Source organism: Stomoxys calcitrans, chromosome 3, assembly GCF_963082655.1.
Source record: "Stomoxys calcitrans chromosome 3, idStoCalc2.1, whole genome shotgun sequence".
NCBI lineage: Eukaryota > Metazoa > Arthropoda > Insecta > Diptera > Muscidae > Stomoxys > Stomoxys calcitrans.
The window spans coordinates 85,183,267-85,205,177 of NC_081554.1; the positions used below are offsets into that span (position 1 = coordinate 85,183,267).

The following is a 21,911-nucleotide window of genomic DNA, read 5'->3' on the forward strand; positions in this document are numbered from 1 at the left end:
TATCTAAATAAAGTTCGATCAGACACATTTTTGGGTCGGATGTCGGGAGGCTTAAAACAACTCACTGTTTAAAATTTCAGCGAAATCGGGTGATAAATAAAGCTTTTATAGGCTTGGGGGTTTAGACCATTTATCGGCAGATCGGACTATATGGCAGCTTTATCTAAACATAGTCCGATCTGAACCATACTCAGGTCAGATATCGGGAGGCCTAAAATAAACCACTGTTTCAAATTTCAGCGAAATTGGGCAATAAATAAAGTTTTTATTGGCCTCAGACCCTTTATCGACAGATCGGTCTATATGGCAGCTTTATCTAAATATAAGCCGATCAGAACTTTAATTGGGTCTGATGTCAAAAGGCCTAAAACTATTCACTGTTTAAAATTTTAGCAAAATCGGATGAAAAATGAAGTTTTTTTGGGCATTAGACCCTTTATCGGCAGATCGATCTTTATGGCAGCTATATCTAAATATAGTCCAATCTGAAATATATTTGGGTCAGATATTGGTAAGTCTAAAACTACTCACTGCTTTGAATTTCAGAGCAATCGGATAAAAACTAAAGCTTTAATGGGCTTCAGACCCTTTATCGGCAGATCGGTCTATATGGCAGCTATATCTAAATATATAGCCCGATCTGAACCATATTTGGGTCCTATGTTGGGAGGTCTTAACCTACTCAGTGTTTCAAATTTTGGGAAAATCCGGTAATAAATAAAGCTTTTGTTGGCTTTAGATCATTCATGGGCAGATCGGTGTATATGGCAGCTATATCTAAATATAGTCCGATCTAAGCCATATTTAGTTCGGGTATCGGAAGGCTAAAAATAACCCACTGTTTCAAATTGTAGCGAAATCGGTTAGAAAAATAAAGCTTTTATGGGCTTCAGGCCTTTTATTGGCAGATCGGTCTATATGGCAGCTATATGTAAATATAGTGCGATCTGATGTCGGGAAGCCCAAAAATACTCACTGTTTAAAATTTCAGCAAAATCGGATTAAACATTAAGTTTTTATGGGCATTAGACCCTTTATCGGAAAATCGGTCTATGTAGCAGCTATATCCAAATATGGTCTGATTTGATCCGTTCAAGAACTTAACCAGCGTGCATCAAAGAGACGTATCTGTGTCAAATTTCAGCTCAATATCTCAATTTTTGAATCTTGTAGAGTGCTTACTACAGACGGACGGACATGCTTAAATCGTCTTAGAATTTTACGACTATCCGAAATATATATACTTTGTAGGCTCGGTAATTGACATTTCGATGTGTTGCAAACGGAATGACTAAATGAATATACCCCCTATCCTAAAGTGGTGGGTATAAAAGTTGAAAAAGTGAACTCGTTTTATTTAGCTAACGGCATAATAGATGCATTGCTGTAATGACCATCAATAAGCTAATACCGAAATATTCCTTTAGGAATATCCTTTCTATGGTCGTTAAAGGAGAGTTAGATAAGGATAACGGGAGCCATCAGTATGCTAGCTAATCAGTCTTGTAGGGGGGTTCGTATCCTTTCTAATATCTCCTCATATCAGCCTTACAATAAAAATTATAAAGACTCCCTTTAAAAATTTAACAAAATTTAAATAAATTACAATGGACCAAGGGTACTAGGAACACTTTAAACAAACAAGCCCCTAAGCAATATCCTAGTAACATTCGAATTAAAGAGCAAACTAATGGGATGGCTATATTGACAAACACAAAATAAAATGCAAATCGCGCTCCTAAGATGACAATGGAACACTCGCTCTTATCCCTACCCTACCTTTGTTTTAGACGTGAGCATCTTGACTCTAAAACCCCAAACACACTTCTCAAGCTAAACTACAACCACATCATCATCGTAGAAAACCACAAGAAAATTCTCTAACCGATCATTATTTCAATCATAGTAGTTGTTTATTCAAAATAACTCATAATAAAAAAAAATCTTAAATTTCTAAAGTTATTTTTTTTCTGTTTTTTCTTATAACCTACATTATTATTATATTCTAATTTCTTTTTTCTTCGAGTGTACACTTGGTTTGGTAAGGCAAAACAAAATTAAAGGAACTGATATGTATCTGTTCTTGACTCTAAAGAGCAAAAGCAAATTAACAACACAAAAATAAAAATAAAAACCTATGTAAGTGATCTATAGGTATGAACGAATGTTTATGTGCTCCACCATAAAATATCCAAACAAGCAGAGAGCAAACAAAACAAAAAAAAGAATTGATCAGACTTAGCTATGTGCCTCTTCAGCATGAATTTGGATTATAGCGAACGGGGAGAGAAAGTCTCCACACTGTGTAGGAGTACAACACTCTCAATTGTGGGGATAGAATCACAATTAATAAAATCTCTTTTCTTATTTCTCTTTATGGTAGGTATGGAAGTTATTAAATATGCTACTTATTTTTCTTCCCCCCCCCTTTTATGGGGAAGCACACAAAAAGAAAATAATCAGCAATAGTTTTAAAGCTGGTGGAACAGAGGTACAAATATGGGAGTTTCCACGCTAATTTAACTTTTTGTTTAAATGAAATTTTGAGGAAATTCAATAGTAGATTTTTTTAATTAATTCTGTTAATATATTAAGTAGTTTGTTTTTCTATAATTATGTAAATATGTTGGGTATATATATATATGTTATTTCACTATGATTGACTCACCATTTTCCGTCGAATCTGAAGAGGCCTCTGCAAATCGTTGGATGGAGTTGAATTTTTGATTACATAGATTGCTGAAGATTTTCGATGATTGCTTGTTGGGCTTAATTTATAAACTATGAATTATCTTATGACTATTTTATCTAAATTAGGACGGAAATTTTAATATTATAAAAAAAATTTCAGGAACAAACCTCTAGATTTAACTCCTCCCAAAAATTGCGTATTCCTTTACTACTTATTCCATATATTCTGCTTTCGCTGGATCAAATAGCATTATTATTTTTGTGCGATGGACGTAACGAGACAGCTATAAATGTACTTCTTTCTCAACAAAACAAATTTTAAGCCAATGGTTGACACGATAAACCGTTGTGGGCTTCTTTCGAGTGTTGTTTTTTCTGCTCTTTGGATTTCTTCTTCGTTGATATGTTGGCACGTTGATTATGGGTGATCGATGATTGACCTCTTTGGCCGAATTTGCAATGTCGATCAAATAAGTGTGTATTCTATCAAAAAAAAAAAAAAAAAAAAAAATCCCAGCAAACAATAAAAAATGTTTGCCGTAAAACAATCGGTATGGAAAGATGTTTTGAGTCCCAAAAATCATGGAACCTCAGCTAAACCAAATACCATGGGTAGTCACGTGCTCCTAATGAAAACAGCAATATAGAGATAGGCTTGACAAGTCTGTTGGAAGTATCCTTACCAAATATTCTTAATAAGGACCAACTTAAAATTTTCTCCAGAAAATTGGAGGGGATTCAAATTAGGTTCCCAGTCCTAAGGAAATATTTAACTGGGACACTAATCACGTGGAACAAGATAATTCCTCTAAACCAAATACAATCACTTCTTTAGTCAGTTCACGTTTATATAAATGTATATATAATATGTTCGACTTCAACGAAGTATACCTTACACAATGTATCCTTTTTTTTTTTTTTTTTTTCTTTTTATTGAAGGTAGTGACTTTATTACTTCGACGTGTGAATAAGAAAGAAAGATCCCAGAACATGAGTAGGGTTAGGAAGCCTTTCATCGTCGAGAAAAAAAACCCGGTGTGGTTCTTCTTGCCACCGATAACGCAGTTACTGTGCAATGTCTTATGCGATTACTAACTAAGTAATCGACGTTCCATTCCAATGCAATGAAATTAATTCACATGAGACCGTTAAAACAAATCAAAAATCTAACAAAAAAAAATTAAATAAAAAAAAATATCGTACATACTGATTTGAGCCGACCAAATATCAAGACACCCCTTATGTCCAGTACAAACTAAATAATTCTTGCTCATTGAGCAGAAGAATTATTTTGAAAAAAAAAAGGACATCAATTCAGGACCTTATGTCCTTGGCGTGGTAGGTTCCCACCAGGTGACCGTTCAAGTCCTCCAAGACATAGTAATAGCTACCGAGCCGTTCTCGTATTCTGGACTTAAGGAACATCGGTGCCAGTTTCGAGTTAAAACTTTTCTCAAAATTACTTTGAGCAAAGTTACGACGATAAACCTCATCCCCAACTTTAAAATTCGGAACTCTTGTGCGAAGATTGTACCGCTGTCTGTTGTTCTCCTGTGCCTCTCGATGGTACCTTCTCATCTCCTGCCTCAAGTGCTGTAATTGGTCAGGGCGGTCGATCTTGCCCACTGGTTCATCCAACTGACGTAAGTTCCTCAACAAGGAATAAGACGAGCCATGCGTCACCATATTCAGGCCAAATAAGGCATAATATGGAGAGCATCCCAAGGACTGGTGGTAAGCATTTCGCAATGAACAACTTATAAAGCTAAGCCTTTCGTCCCACAGTCTATGGTCCTCCTTCAAATACGCTCGAATTCCAGCAATCAAGGACCGATTCACCCTTTCCGAGGCATTGCTCTGGGGCGAATACAATGCGGTGTAAGTGTGGGTCACCCCATATTTCGTAAGGAATGCGTTGAATTCGTGCGATTTGAATTGGCTCCCATTGTCACTTACGATGAATTCGGGCACGCCGTATGTATGAAAAATCTGTTGTTCTAAGAAAACCTCAATTGCAGCTGACGTAAACCTACGGAGAGGACATAACCAGTGATACCGAGTAAAATGGTCCAAAACAATTAGTAGACCTATGTATCCTGTCTTACTGCGTGGGTAGGGCCCCAAAAGGTCAATATACATCCTTTGGAATGGACGCACAGAAGTAAGTTGCCCAGTGATAGGTGGTTTTAACACAAAATTTGGAGCTTTCGTCATCTTACAGACGTCGCAGTCCTGTACATACTTCCTCACATCTCGCAACATACCTGGCCAATAAAACCTACGCCTAATAAGCTCCAATGTCTTATACGAGCCACCATGGGCGGAAACAGGACAATCGTGAGCCCTAGCAATGACTTCCCTTTGTAGTTGGTCCGGAATCCATAATTTCCAGGCCGATTCTTCTTGAAATTCATCTCCGTTATAGTGGTGCGTCCTCATATAAACGTATTTGTCAATAACCCTGACATCGGGATACTTAACCTGATTATCTTTTATCTTTTTCTTTAGCTCCCCATAAGAGTCACTATCAAAATGTGACGATTCAAGATCTACTTCGGGGCCAATTTCCTCCTGAATGCTACTGACATCACCTTCTGGGATCCGAGATAATGCGTCAGGGACAATGTGCTCCTTCCCTTTCCTGTGACTAACACTAAACTTATAACTCTGGAGCTGGAAAGCCCACCTGGCTAGTCTGCCACTTAAGTTCGTTTGACGCATCAGCCAAACTAAGCTTGAATGGTCCGTCACAATCTCGAATTCTTGCATCTCAATATAGCATCTAAATTTCCGTATCGCCTCTATGACGGCCAGACATTCGCGCTCCGTGACGCTATAGTTACGCTGTGCTGAGTTCAACTTTCGACTCATGTACGCTATCGGACGTTCCGCGTTATCGTCATCCAATTGAACCAGCACAGCGCCTATTCCAAAGTCACTGGCATCACAGTGCACATAAAACTTTTTGCAAAAGTCAGGATTTGCAAGAACTGGAGCTGTTGTGAGGAGAATTTTTATCCTCTCGAAAGCAGTCTGGGCTTCATCAGTCCAAACGAACTTGCGTTTTGAAGATAGAACCTCAGTAATGGCAAACACAATAGTGGAAAAATTTCCAATAAATCGTCGGTACCATCCCGCAAGCCCCAAGAACCCTCTAACCTGTTTGAGGTTCTTTGGTACCGGCCATTTCTGGATGGCACTGACCTTATCGGGGTCAGTCGTAATGCCACCTTCTCCAATGATGTAGCCAAGGTAATTGACGCGTGTAACGCAGAACTTACTCTTCGCTATATTGAGAGTAAGGTTGGCCTTACGAAACTCGGATGAGATCCTAACTAGCACTTCCAAGTGTGATGCAAAATCAGGTGAAACAATCACAAGGTCGTCCAGATAACCGAAGACGCAGTGGCGCAAATCACAGGGGATGATGTTGTCCATAAGCCTGCACATTGTCTGCGGTGCGTTGCATAAGCCAAAAGGCATAACAACAAACTGGTAGAGAGGCCTACCAGGCACCGTAAACGCAGTGAGGGCCTTGGACTCATCATCCAATGCGATTTGCCAATATGCATCCTTCAGATCAAGCTTCGTGATAATGTTGGCCTTGGGCAGCCTGGCGAAAATGCCCTCAATCGACGGTAAAGGGTATGCATCTTTCTTCGTCACTTGGTTTACCCTCCTCGCATCTAAGCAGAGTCTTACCTTATTAGGTTTGACCACTAGCCTAATCGGAGAGCTCCAAGGTGACGAAGACGGCTCAATAACACCAAGGGACAACATACGGTCTACCTCCTTAAACATAAGCTTTTCCACTGCCGGTGAAACGGGGTAAAACCTTTGTTTAATAGGGGTAGCCTCGCCCACATCTATCTTATGGCGAATCAAATCCGTCCGACCCAGACCTTGCCTAGCAAAATTCGGAAATAAGGACATGACTGTGTCCAGCTGTTGACGTTGATTGGGATCAAGCGGGTAGAAAGATTGACAGGAATCATTAGGTTCCTCCTTATCTTCAAGATCATGGTTGTGCAACACAGAAAAATCTATCGAGTCACTATTAGAATTACTTGCAATTAAATCTATAGAATTCAAAACATCCGGAATCAATTGAAATGATCGAAAAAAATCAATCCCTAAAATAAGTCTCTGGGCTATGGAGGGGATAATTAAAAGCCGAAGTCCATGTGTTTGCAATTTAAACGAAATCTGAGTGTCTAGCCAACCTCTAACCAGTAAGGGACTTCCATCAGCTGTGTTCACAAATGACTTACATTTATGGAAACCCTCAAAGGTAGAAAAATCAGTCAAAGCCAACGAAGAACCAATGCAGCTTATGCTGGCCCCAGTATCTAACAGTCCTAGCTCGCTGAATCCAAGGAAAGACACCCTGGCGTAATATCTATTATCCTTCGTTTGACTTATAATCGCCGAAATCAATAACTTCTTACACTGTTTCCTCTGTTTCCAGTAACGACGAATTCTCAACGTAGACCGCTTCGGTCCACTACGTCTATTAAGAGAAGTTACCACACAAACATCTCCGTGAAAAATAGCCTTACGTCTCTCTTCATACAAAGCCAGACGCTTATGGTAGGGAATCAATGGTCGTAACAAAACCGGTGGCTCAAATCCGTCATGCAACCGATCGGGTCTCAAAATAGTCTTGTATTCATTATCTGTCTGTATATTTTTATCGGAGCTTGCCACCCCAGCATTCGCGGAAACACAGTCCGAATTAGGTGAGGAAGGAAAATCTAGTGTCGTAGAGGCATCTGTTCCCCTTGGGGAACAAAGTCCGTCAAGTTTTTTGAATTGTTCGTATTGTTGGAGCCACATTTTTGGCAACTCGGTTTGTACACCTTCTTTGCCCCACACCCATAGCAAAAAACTTGTCTCTCTGCCAGGCAGTCCTCCCATCTATGGCCGCGTCCGTCACAATTCCAGCACGTAAGACCAGAGGTCCTCGTTTGTAAAGAATTAATAGCCGGTGATTCTAAATCTGTCTCCATGAAACACGGATCCGTATTAGTGTCCAATTCAGATATCTGTCTGCGTTGACTAAGTGAATAACCTGGTACTTTCGATGCCAGGCTTCGACGCACATGCTCATCTTTCAAAAACTGTTCTCTTTTCTGCACTAACATGCGCAATTCGGATATAGATCGTATCGGAACATATAACAATTCCTGTCTAATGTCGGGCCTCAAATTACGAGTCAAAATTCCTATTAACTCATCTTCACTCAGGGGTCTTGGCAGCGTATCCATAATACTCGAAATGCCATCGTAGAACATATCAAATGTCTCTCCGTTCCTCTGCCTACGGTTACGGATCTCCTCCATGATATCAAAGGCGGTCCTAAAACTCCTATATTGATGACAAATTGCCTCACAAAAAGAACTCCACTCCACGGAGCAAACATTTTTTCGGTACCGCCAGTACCATTCTCGAGCCTTCCCACTCAAAAGCACTTGAAGGTTCTTACAGATGATGGAAAAATCCCCATTAAAGTTATCAACAGTCAGGGACCGCAGACGATATAAAAACTCATCTATTGTTAGTCCCGCTTCCGAACCGTCAAATCTCAGGCCCCACCCATTGATAATATGTGTGATCTTATCCGCAGTAAAAGTCGACCGAGATATTCCAGAACCATTCGAATCGTGGTTGGAGTTATTACCCGAAGGTATAGGAGAATTTGTCTGGTGAACATGTGGTTGAGCCAAATTCGAATTATTGCCATTTGAAGGAGCTGCGGTGTCAACTCGTCGGTGGATATACGAATCCGAAGAGATACCTTGGTTACTCCTAGCCCCGCGATTGAGGTCCAAAGCCCCCAGTATCCTAGCTACGTTATCCTCGATCATACGATTAATCAAAGTGTAATCGATTCCCACATCTCTCAAAGCACTCCCCGAATTGTCCTGGCCAGCCCTAGCATGTCCCCTATTACCATCATATCGATGATTGAAGGAACCATCCGTCTCACCTCGATGAGACAAACTCCATGTGGAAGTATTAGGATCACCTCCCGAAGCAGCCCCTGGATTCTGTCTGGTATAATAATTGTGTGCCCTTGCACCCCGCGGTTTTCCCCTGGATTTGGGCAAAGGTCTGTTAGCAGCGGGTGGTGTTTGAGGAACATCCATGCCGGCAGTTGCCATATCCGTCGCACCTCGCGGAAACGAAAAGTCATACTTCTGCAGGTCCGATAACTGACAGGTCTTCTTGCATATGGGGCATTCCGTGGAGGATGTAAGGTGTGCCTCAATGCAAACCCTGTGATATATATGTGAGCAATTTTTCAGGATTAAACATTCTTGATTAGCGACAAAGACCTCATCACAAATTGAACAGATCTCAACCGAATCGATAGGGTCTGGATCAGGTTGACTCTCATTCCTGTTAGGAGGCGATCGAGCCAACGCCATGATAACTCAATGTAATATTTCCAAAAACAGGATGCTCAAGTTTAACAAAAAAAATTAAACAAATGAATAGATATATATATATATATATATATATATATATATATATATGATATTGTTGGGTTTTCTACGAATGATGTATGTTTTGGGTTGTAGTTAGTTCTCAGGCATTACATAGAACATCTGTCAATATAGTTGCAAATAAATTTGGCTATGGTGTCTTACACAAAACACCCGAATACGTACAATCTGATCAAACCAGCTCACTCCAAAGTCTTAGAGCTTGTCATCAAGAAATGATCGGACAATGGGTTGCCCTCTGCAAACTCATTGTAATCCTTAACAAAACTTGGCACTGATACATAAGACCAAAATTAAACGTACGAGTTGTCTTACATATAACCCCACCTTAAATGTAACGTTCTAAAGAAAATGCTTGTAGTTCCAAGAAAAAGTATAATAATTTGGAAGCGGTAAGTCTTCTCGAACTATCAAGAGAGCAAAAATGTCCTGCAACGAATTATCATATATTTCAGAGAACTTTTACAAATCCTTCGAGCTAACACTTAGGATGGATGTTGAAATCTAATCATTTTTTTGAACGGAATTTTGGAACTGAAACTAATCTTTCAGCCCCACGTTGGGCGCCATTTATTGTAATGACCATCAATAAGCTAATACCGAAATATTCCTTTAGGAATATCCTTTCTATGGTCGTTAAAGGAGAGTTAGATAAGGATAACGGGAGCCATCAGTATGCTAGCTAATCAGTCTTGTAGGGGGGTTCGTATCCTTTCTAATATCTCCTCATATCAGCCTTACAATAAAAATTATAAAGACTCCCTTTAAAAATTTAACAAAATTTAAATAAATTACAATGGACCAAGGGTACTAGGAACACTTTAAACAAACAAGCCCCTAAGCAATATCCTAGTAACATTCGAATTAAAGAGCAAACTAATGGGATGGCTATATTGACAAACACAAAATAAAATGCAAATCGCGCTCCTAAGATGACAATGGAACACTCGCTCTTATCCCTACCCTACCTTTGTTTTAGACGTGAGCATCTTGACTCTAAAACCCCAAACACACTTCTCAAGCTAAACTACAACCACATCATCATCGTAGAAAACCACAAGAAAATTCTCTAACCGATCATTATTTCAATCATAGTAGTTGTTTATTCAAAATAACTCATAATAAAAAAAAATCTTAAATTTCTAAAGTTATTTTTTTTCTGTTTTTTCTTATAACCTACATTATTATTATATTCTAATTTCTTTTTTCTTCGAGTGTACACTTGGTTTGGTAAGGCAAAACAAAATTAAAGGAACTGATATGTATCTGTTCTTGACTCTAAAGAGCAAAAGCAAATTAACAACACAAAAATAAAAATAAAAACCTATGTAAGTGATCTATAGGTATGAACGAATGTTTATGTGCTCCACCATAAAATATCCAAACAAGCAGAGAGCAAACAAAACAAAAAAAAAATTGATCAGACTTAGCTATGTGCCTCTTCAGCATGAATTTGGATTATAGCGAACGGGGAGAGAAAGTCTCCACACTGTGTAGGAGTACAACACTCTCAATTGTGGGGATAGAATCACAATTAATAAAATCTCTTTTCTTATTTCTCTTTATGGTAGGTATGGAAGTTATTAAATATGCTACTTATTTTTCTTCCCCCCCCCTTTTATGGGGAAGCACACAAAAAGAAAATAATCAGCAATAGTTTTAAAGCTGGTGGAACAGAGGTACAAATATGGGAGTTTCCACGCTAATTTAACTTTTTGTTTAAATGAAATTTTGAGGAAATTCAATAGTAGATTTTTTTAATTAATTCTGTTAATATATTAAGTAGTTTGTTTTTCTATAATTATGTAAATATGTTGGGTATATATATATATGTTATTTCACTATGATTGACTCACCATTTTCCGTCGAATCTGAAGAGGCCTCTGCAAATCGTTGGATGGAGTTGAATTTTTGATTACATAGATTGCTGAAGATTTTCGATGATTGCTTGTTGGGCTTAATTTATAAACTATGAATTATCTTATGACTATTTTATCTAAATTAGGACGGAAATTTTAATATTATAAAAAAAATTTCAGGAACAAACCTCTAGATTTAACTCCTCCCAAAAATTGCGTATTCCTTTACTACTTATTCCATATATTCTGCTTTCGCTGGATCAAATAGCATTATTATTTTTGTGCGATGGACGTAACGAGACAGCTATAAATGTACTTCTTTCTCAACAAAACAAATTTTAAGCCAATGGTTGACACGATAAACCGTTGTGGGCTTCTTTCGAGTGTTGTTTTTTCTGCTCTTTGGATTTCTTCTTCGTTGATATGTTGGCACGTTGATTATGGGTGATCGATGATTGACCTCTTTGGCCGAATTTGCAATGTCGATCAAATAAGTGTGTATTCTATCAAAAAAAAAAAAAAAAAAAAAAATTCCAGCAAACAATAAAAAATGTTTGCCGTAAAACAATCGGTATGGAAAGATGTTTTGAGTCCCAAAAATCATGGAACCTCAGCTAAACCAAATACCATGGGTAGTCACGTGCTCCTAATGAAAACAGCAATATAGAGATAGGCTTGACAAGTCTGTTGGAAGTATCCTTACCAAATATTCTTAATAAGGACCAACTTAAAATTTTCTCCAGAAAATTGGAGGGGATTCAAATTAGGTTCCCAGTCCTAAGGAAATATTTAACTGGGACACTAATCACGTGGAACAAGATAATTCCTCTAAACCAAATACAATCACTTCTTTAGTCAGTTCACGTTTATATAAATGTATATATAATATGTTCGACTTCAACGAAGTATACCTTACACAATGTATCCTTTTTTTTTTTTTTTTTTTCTTTTTATTGAAGGTAGTGACTTTATTACTTCGACGTGTGAATAAGAAAGAAAGATCCCAGAACATGAGTAGGGTTAGGAAGCCTTTCATCGTCGAGAAAAAAAACCCGGTGTGGTTCTTCTTGCCACCGATAACGCAGTTACTGTGCAATGTCTTATGCGATTACTAACTAAGTAATCGACGTTCCATTCCAATGCAATGAAATTAATTCACATGAGACCGTTAAAACAAATCAAAAATCTAACAAAAAAAAATTAAATAAAAAAAAATATCGTACATACTGATTTGAGCCGACCAAATATCAAGACACCCCTTATGTCCAGTACATTGCTTGAAAGTTCTTCATCCGAAGACGAGGAAGCGATTTTTTCCATATTATTTTGTCGAAATGACAACATGTCGACATATGAACATGATCGATTGAAAATGCAAAGTATAACGCTATGTGAGGATTGGAGCAACATTTATTTTTAAAAAACTTTACCTTTTGTTTTAATACCAAATGTCATAAAAAAATGTTTAATATATTTATCCATTTCACAGTTACAGAAGGATTTTGCGAATTTTCGAATTTCCACTTGCAGTAGCTCTAGTAGTGAAAATCAGGCGATACATATACATGTAACGGAGCTACGAGTATATTTAAATCTTAACCAATTTCTATGAAGTTCTTCAGTAATGTTGTGAGAATCGGTCAACAAATGAGGATATTATTGCAATATTAGTTGAAATCGGCCACCGTGGCGCAGAAGTTTGCATGTCCACCTATGACGTCGAACGCCAGTGTTCAAATCTTGGCGTGAACATCAGAAAAATTTTCGATGTTGGTTGTCGCCTTACTAATATTGGCTAAATTTGTGAGGTATCATGCCATATTAAAACATCCTTAACAAGAGTTGTCGCTATGCAGCACGCCGTTCAAACTTCGCATAGAAAGAAGGCCCCTTATCTTTAAGCTAAAATTTTAATCCACTGTTCTTTAATGAAATGTTGAATGGAACTTTCGTAGTTAGTTGTTAAAATCGGAAAAACATAAATATGGGAGCTATATCCAAGTCTCAACCGATTTTTATACCCTCCACCATAGGATAGGGGGTATACTAATTTCGTCATTCTGTTTGTAACTACTCGAAATATTCGTCTGATACCCCATAAAGTATATATATTCTCGATCGTCGCGACATTTTTTGTCGATCTAGCCATGTCCGTCCGTCTGTCCGTCCGTCTGTCTGTCGAAAGCACGCTAACTTCCGAAGGAGTAAAGCTAGCCGCTTGAAATTTTGCACAAATACTTCTTATTAGTGTAGGTCGGTTGGTATTGTAAATGGGCCATATCGGTCCATGTTTTGATATAGCTGCCATATAAATCGATCTTGGGTCTTGACTTCTTTAGCCTCTAGAGTGCGCTATTCTTATACGATTGAAATGAAATTTTGCGCGAAGTGTTTTGTTATGATATCCAACAACTGCGCCAAGTATGGCTCAAATTGGTTCATAACCTGATACAGCTGCCATAGAAACCGATCTGGGATCTTGAATTCTTGAGCCTCTAGAGGTCGCAATTATTATCCGATTTGCCTGAAATTTTGAACGACAGATCCTCTCATGACCATTAACATACGTGTTTATTATGGCCTGAATCGATCTATAGCCCGATACAGCTCCCATATTAATCGATATCTCTATTTTACGTCTTGAGCCCCCAAGGGCGCAATTCTTATTCGAAATGGCTGACATTTTACACAGGTCTCCAACATATAATTTAATTGTGGTCCAAACCGGACCATATTTTGATATCGCTCTAATAGCAGAGTAAATCTTTTCGTATATCCTGTTTTGTCTAAGAAGAGATGCCGGGAAAAGAACTCGACAAATGCGATCCATGGTGGAGGATATATATTGGGTTGCCCAAAAAGTAATTACGGATTTTTTAAAAGAAAGTAAATGCATTTTTAATAAAACTTAGAATGAACTTTAATCAAATATACTTTTTTACACTTTTTTTCTAAAGCAAGCTAAAAGTAACAGCTGATAACAGACAGAAGAAAGAATGGAATTACAGAGTCACAAGCTGTGAAAAAATTTGTCAACGCCGACTATATGAAATTTCCGCAATTACTTTTTGGGCAACCCAATAACTACTCGATATATTGACCAGCGAACCCACATTCTTTATCTTCGATCGATCTGGCCATGTCCGTCCGCCCTCTGTCGGAATCACGATAGGGTCGAACGCGTAGCCAGCCGCTCTAAATTTTGCACAGATACTTGTTATTGGTGTACGTCATTGGGGATTGCAAATGGACCATATCGGTTCAGATGCGGATATAGCTTTCATATAAACCGTTTCTCTCGACTTGACTTTTTGGGCCCGTGGAAGCCGCAATTATTACCCGATAACCTAATGTAGCCCCATATAAACCGATCTTTCTATTTGAGATCTTGAGCGCCTGAAAGCTGCAATTCTTGTCCGATTTGAAGATTTTGAACGTGGGGTTCTGTTATGACTTTTAACATTCTTTGTAACTGTGGTCCAAATCGGTCTCTAGTCTGATATAGCTCCCATATGAACCGATCTCCCTATTAGCCTTCTTCGACATCAAGATGCTTAAATTTTTGCCTGATTTGGCAGAAGTTTTGTGCGTATAGTACATATGTGGTCTTAAACTATGTTCATTTGTGTAAATTTTTGATATAATGGAGATGGGTAGCCAAGATTTAGCCAGGCTGTATTGAGCATATTTTTACTTGTTTTTTTTTTTTAATTTTTACAACAACAAAAACCATGCATGTAGTTGTTAAACCAATTGTGCTTGAAAGTAATGTGACACTTTTTTCTAAGTACTCCAACCTTGGTACCTTTTTTATGTCCATGGTGCTATATGTGGTCTCAAAAAATAATGTCTCTCACATATTTAAGGTATCCATTTGAAAGACAACAAAAAACAACAACAATGTTTATATTGCCCTCAATCAAATGGAGTTTAACATACGAACAAATCCAAGGCAAGTCTACAAAACATTAATGAGTCTGTATGTAAAACGTATTTGTCATATATACCGAGATCCTTCAGCCAGTTTCCCCATTCATTCTCATGCAATCATACTCACTCACACCTACACACCTGTACACCCACCGCCATAATTGAGATGCTGTGTATTGTAGTACACAGCATCTCAATTATGCATCCACCATTTCCATCACATTTTCCTACACCCCCATGGGTGGTGGGTAAGCGCCAATTTGACACATGCTGTTGTGGAGCATTGTGTTCGTAATATCAGTTCAGCGTACACACAAAAGAGTCAACGGTAGCCGCCAACATAGTGGCATTAAGGCTACGCCAATGCCGATGAATACAATCGAGAATGAATGAATGGTCTTTTTTTCTGTTTTTGCTTTCCATCATTTGAAGGTTTGTTTACATTGTCAGTCCATATGTAACACTCAGCTGGGGCTATACCGTAAGTGTAGAAGTTTCTATTTTCACTATATATGAAAGATACCTAGGTGTTTTGCTGGACACGAAATTTAGCTTTCCATATTAATACACCTAAATCCCTGGAGATTGTGTTTCTGAACACACAAACCGCCCTGGACTGTCGCAGGTATCTTAACGAGATGGCAGAATAGTTCAAAATTCAGCTATTCTGGATGCCGGCCCAGATATTCCAGGGGATATCCAAGGGAATTGTAAAGCGAAAGAGCTTGCGAGACTAGGATCTACCTTACACATTCCACAGAAACTGGAATCTGTGGGTATGCCTCTAAAGGCATAAGCTAAGTTTACAGAACCTGGCCCAAAAGACAACGAATGATAGATGGTCACAAAGAGGGGTCTACCGCTTTGCTGGCTAAAAGAGATGTTTCAGTCATTGTGTCTGTCATGACAGGTCACTGTCTAATCGGAAAACATGTTTCAACGGTAGAAACTAGATGGCATCTTCCTTCTTCTGTTCCTGTGGCATCACAGTGGACGAAAACGTCTAAGTAGCTCTGATAGTAGATTGCCACTTAAACCTAACCTAATCTAACCTCACATAAATATCCCTGCGAGAGTACTATGGACAATAGTTGAGGGTTTAAACAGCTGTAAGACCTTTTATAAGGGAGCTTCTAATAGATACTTGATGAAATTGAATTTAATATGTGAACTCTTACACTAATCTCAAGATTTTCATCATGGTAAAGCACACGAACGAACAAAGTCTGTAAATACGAAATTCAAAGTCGGTGACCGCTACTTCAAGAGTGTTAACTCCAATTTTGACGAAGCTCATTTTTGACTTAACGGATTCGTTAATAAGCAAAAGATGCGTCATTGGTCATATATACTTCATGAATCAACACTTCATCCCCAAAAAATAACTGTTTGTTGTGGTTTGCATGCCTGCATCCGGATTGGGCCATACTTCTTCGTCGACGATGCTAATCGTCACGTTACCGTGAATAGACAAAGCTACCACAACGAGCCCACTGATTATTTTTGGACTGAAATGGAGGATAAGGACGTAGACGGCATGTGGTTTCAACAGTACGGTGCCACAAGCCACACAGCACATGTTACAATCGTTTTATTGAAGAGTAAGTTTGATGAGCATGTTATCTCATAAAACGGTTCAGTCGATTGGCCGCCTCTTTCATGCGTTTTGACGCGTCTAAACTATTTTCTTGTGAGCTACATTAAGTCAATGGTGTATGCCAACAAGCCGACGACGTTGGAAGAGCTCAAAGCCAATATTGAACGATAAATAGAGACCATTTCGTCAGATGTGTGTGGCCGAGTCATTGAAGATCACGTCCAAGGCATTGACAGATGCACACGTACCCGCGGTGACCATATAACCGAAGTCAAGTTCTTTGCTCGATCTCTCTTTATAGCAAACAAAGGATAATGGATTAGAATTGCTGTGCTATTTGAGCACATGAACCGGCCATGAACCGATTGACGCTATACTTAGTTTGGCCATTGAAAAGCAAAGTGAAATTCATTATGCAAAATTTCAACCAAATCGGATAAGAATTGTGCCCCATAGTGACTCAAGAAATAAAATCGGGAGATCAGTTTATATGGGAACCATATCATGTTGTGAACCGATTTAAAAAATACTTGGCAAAGTTATTGGAAGTTAAATCCAACCATTTCATGCAAAACTTCAGCCAATTCGGATAATAATTGCGCCCTCTAGAGGCTCAAGAAGTCAAGATTCGAAATCGAATTATAGGGGAGTTATACCAGGTTATGAACCTGAGCCATTCCTGGCGCAGTTGTTAGAAGTTCAAACGAAACACCTCATTTCGGCCAAATCGGGTAATAATTGTTGCCTCTAGTGGCTCAAGAAGTGAATAATAGATAACGGTTTACTTGGCACAGTTATTGATGGTCAGACCAAAACACTTCGTGCTAAATTTCAACCAAATCGGATAGTACTTGCGACCTCTAGAAGCTCAAGAAGTCAAGATACGAAAACGGTTTTTATGGGAGTTATATTAGGTTATTAACCGATGTAAACCATACTAGGCGCAGTTGTTGGAAGTTCAAACTAAACACTTCATGCAAACATGCAGCCAAATTGGATAAGAATTGCGCCCTATAGTAGCTCAAGAAATAAAATCAGGAGATCGGTTTATATGGGAGCTATATCAGATTATGAGCCGATTTAGACCATACGTGTTTATATCCAAAATCGGTTTATAAGGGAGCTATATCTTGTTGTGAACCGAGTTAAACCATACTTGACACCGAAGTTGGAAGTTAAAACCAACCATTTCATGCAAAATGTCAGCCAAATCGGATAATAATAGCGCCCTCTAGAGGCTTGAGAAATCGAGATCCTATATCGGATTATATGGGAGTTATATCAGGTTAGAAACCTGAGTAAGAAGTTAAAACGAACGTAGTTGCTAGAAGTTAAAACGAAACATTTCATTGAAATTTTCGGCCAAATCGGTTAGTTATTGCTCCCTCTAGCGGCTGAAGAAGTGAATATACGAAAACGGTGAATATAGGAGCTATATCAGGTAATAAAACGGTTCAAACCATACTTGGCTCAGTTGTTGATGGTCAAACCAAAACACTTCGTCCTAAATTTCAGCCAAATCAGATAATAATTGCGCCCTCTAGAGGCTGAAGAAGTCAAGATTCTACATCAGTTTATATGGGACCTATATCAGGTTATGAACCGAATTAGACAAAAATTAGAAGTCAATATCCGAAATCAGTTTACATGGTAGCTCTATCAGGTAATGAATCGATTTTGACTATACTTGGCACAGTTGTTGATGGCCAAAACAAACCACTTCATGCTAAATTTCAGCCAAATCGTATAACAATTGTGCCCTCTAGAGGCTGAAGAAGTCAAGATCAAAGATCGTTTTATATGGCAGCTATATCAAAACATAGACCAATCGATTCACACTAATAGGAAGTATTCGTGAAAAAAGTCTGGCGCCTAACTTTATTTATTCGAGTGTTAGCGTTTTTTCGAAAGACGGACGGACAAAGTTAAATCGACTTAGAATATCAAGATGATCATGAATATTTCTACTTTGTTGGGTCTCAGATCAATAGTTTCAAGGTGTTACAAATGGAACGGTGATATTAGTATACCCCCATCCTATGGTGGAGGGTATAAAATCAAGTAGAAAGCATTTAATTCGACCGGGCCGAACTGTGTATACCCACCACCATGGATATATATGTAAACCTTTTGCCACATTCCGGTGAAAAATGCATTATTAATGTATCCGTAGTAGCTATAACCAAGTATGGTCCGATTTGGACCAAATTCGCCACGGATATTGAATGGTCCAATAATACAAGTCACTATTCAATTTTAGTTCAATATTGGTCTTTTGGGCAGCTATATCCAAATATAGATCGATCTGAACCATATGGGACACGGGACATGGATGTCTAAAAGCCTTACATAAGCCACTGTGTCGAATTTCAGCGAAATCGAATAACAAATGCATCTTTTATGGGGCCAAGACCATAAATTGCGATCTGGCCCATCTTCAAGAAAGATATCGAGGGGCCTTACACAACTCACCGTACTAAATTTCAGCGAAATTGGACAAAAAAATGCGCCTTTTATGGGTCAAAAACCTTAAATCGAGAGATCGGACTATATGACAGCTATATCCAAATCTGGACCGATTTGGGCCAAATTGAAGAAGGGTGTCGCAGGGTCTAAGACAACTCACAGTCAGAAATTTCGCCGACATCGGACAATAAATGCGCCTTTTATTGGCTCAAAAACTTAAATTGAGAGATCGGTCATATGGCAGCTATATCCAAATCTGGACCGATCTGTGCCATATTGCAGAAGTTTGTCAAAGGGGCTTAACTTAACTCACTGTCAGAAATTTCGCCGACATCGGACAATAAATGTGCCTTTTATGGGTCAAAACCTTAAATCGAGAGATCGGACTATATGACAGCTACAATATATCCAAATCTGGACCGATTTGGGCCAAGTTTCATGGAAATCGGTCCATAAATGCGCTTTCTTTGGACCCAAGACCTCAAATCGAGAGATCGGTCTATATGGTAGCTGTATCCAAATCTGAGCCAAAATGAAGAAGGATGCCGAATGGCATAATACAATTCACAGTTTAAAATTTCAACAGAAACGGATAATAACTGTGGCTTTTATGGGTCTAAGACCTTAAATCCGCAGATCGGTCTATATGGGGGCTATATCAAGATACAATCCGACAAAGCAATCTTAACTTGCCTATGAACAACAAAAAGAATCTGTGCAAATTTTCAGCTCATTATCGCTATTTTTAAAGACTGTAGCGTGTTATCAACAGACGGACGGACAGACAGGCATGGCTAGATGGTCTAAGATGTTTACGACGATCAAGAATATACATCGGAAATTGATATTTCGATGTGTTACAAAACGTTAAGACGAAATTAGTATACCCCCCGTCCTAAGGTGGTGGGTATAGAAATTTATGCGTTGGGGTCTGGGGTACGCTAGTCAGTGGTTAATGCTGGACAAGTTCCACAGATTGGGTTGCCTGGGAATTACAGTCGATTTGAGGGTGACACCATCTGTTGGCCTGACTTTAATGCTACACTACGGCTTTGGCTTTGTCATGAAGAAATGGGAGGTCTTCCACAGGGAAGATAAGGACGAAGGAACTCTGCTTGTTGCAGATCTAACCCAAGTTTCCATGATGATTTTTGGTTGAGACTAAAGGCATGGCCAGACAAGGCATCCCAATCTTGAAATTACCATGTCTAAGCTGTGATGTTAGTAGGCCACACAAGAGTAAAAACAGCAATTTTTGACTGGATTGGTAGAAATTTGCTACTAATTGGTGATTTTTTAGCTATTATATTTTTGGAAACACTGGTTTAAACATCTCACGCACGTTTCGTGTTTTGTTTCACTGTCAAACATCTTCTGTTTGGTCTATAATTTAATCATGAATTGTCTTACAAACGAACAACGCTTGCAAATTAATGAATTTTATTATGGAAATGCGTGCTATAGGAGCAGCAGAAAGTTGATCGAGCGCCTCTTTCATCAAAGGTCAGTTTAATCGACACATTGTAACTGCTATTCGGGCTATTGTGACTAAATTTCGAACCAAACTTACATTGTTGGGCATTAAACCACCAACACGCTCACGTAGAGTGCGAAATAAAGAAATGATGACCATCCAAAATCGATTCGTTGTGAAGCCTTTCAAATTATAGCTGGTGCAAGAATTGAAACCGAATGACCTAATGTAACGCAGAATTTTTGGTGAATGGGCAGTTGGAAAGTTGGACGAGGATCCACTTTTTTTTTATCGAAAAATCGTATTCAGCGACTAAGCTCATTTTTGGCTCAATGGTTACGTAAATAGGCAGAATTTCGATTTTTGTGTGAAGATCAGTCAGAAGCATTACAAGAGCTACCAATGCATCCAGAAAAACTCACAGTTTGGTGCGGTTTATGTGCTGGTAGCATCATTGGACCGTACTTCTTCAAAGATGATGCGAATCGTAATGTAACTGTGAATGGTGAGCGCTACCGTGATATGATATCCACATGCCATACAGCATGCATAACAATGAGCCTATTGAGAGGCGAGTTCGAACTCGGTCGAACTTAGCTCTTTCAAACTTTAGTTCGCAATCAGTATGCCATTTTTCAATACATTTGGTACATTAAATAGATTACTCGTCTTTCAAACTGTTTCAATATCTGTCTGCCCGTGGTAAATTGTAGTAGTTGTTAATTGGATGCATAAATTGGTTCTCTTTAACTTTCTGACACTGTTGAAAATTCAATCTATATATTCGGGAGGCTACCGTAGCGCAGAGGTTATCATAATCGCTAATGATGAACTTCAGAAAAAAAATTCAGAGGAAAAAAATTTTCTTATGCTGGTGACATTCGTATATCAAAACTTTTTCCCAAAGTGGTGTCGCACTGTGATACGTCGTTCGGACTCGGCTATAAAAAGGAGCTTGTCATTGAGGCCACCGTAGCGCAGAGGTTATCATAATCGCCAATGATGCTTTACGCCTGAGTTCGAATCATGGCTGGAACTTCAGAAAAAAATTTCAGAGGAAAAATATTTCCTTATGCTGGTGACATTCGTATGTCAAAACTTTTTCCCAAAGAGGTGTCGCACTGTGGCACCTCATTCGGACTCGGCTATAAAAAGGAGCTTGTCATTGAGGCCACCGTAGTGCAGAGATTATCATGTCCGCAAATGATGCTATACGTCTGAGTTCGAATCATGGCTAGAACTTCAGAAAAAAATGTCCTTATGCTGGTGTCATTCGTATGTCAAAACTTTTTCCCAAAGAGGTGGCACGTCATTTGGACCCGGCTATAAAAATCGAATTGAATCAAATTGCATTCATTGATATGTGAGAAGTTTGTTCATGGGCA

The 21,911-nt window shown here is 38.7% G+C and overlaps 1 long non-coding RNA gene across 1 annotated transcript; it reads right to left on the reverse strand.

Annotated features, from left to right (window-relative positions):
• Positions 1–3,185: 3,185 nt before the first annotated feature.
• On the reverse strand, positions 3,186–4,048 carry LOC131995894 (uncharacterized). The gene is made up of 2 exons (XR_009397674.1): positions 3,375–4,048; positions 3,186–3,317 (listed from the first exon to the last, which is right to left on the reverse strand). It is a non-coding gene; the product is annotated as an uncharacterized LOC131995894 (long non-coding RNA).
• Between the last annotated feature and the right edge of the window lie 17,863 nt (positions 4,049–21,911).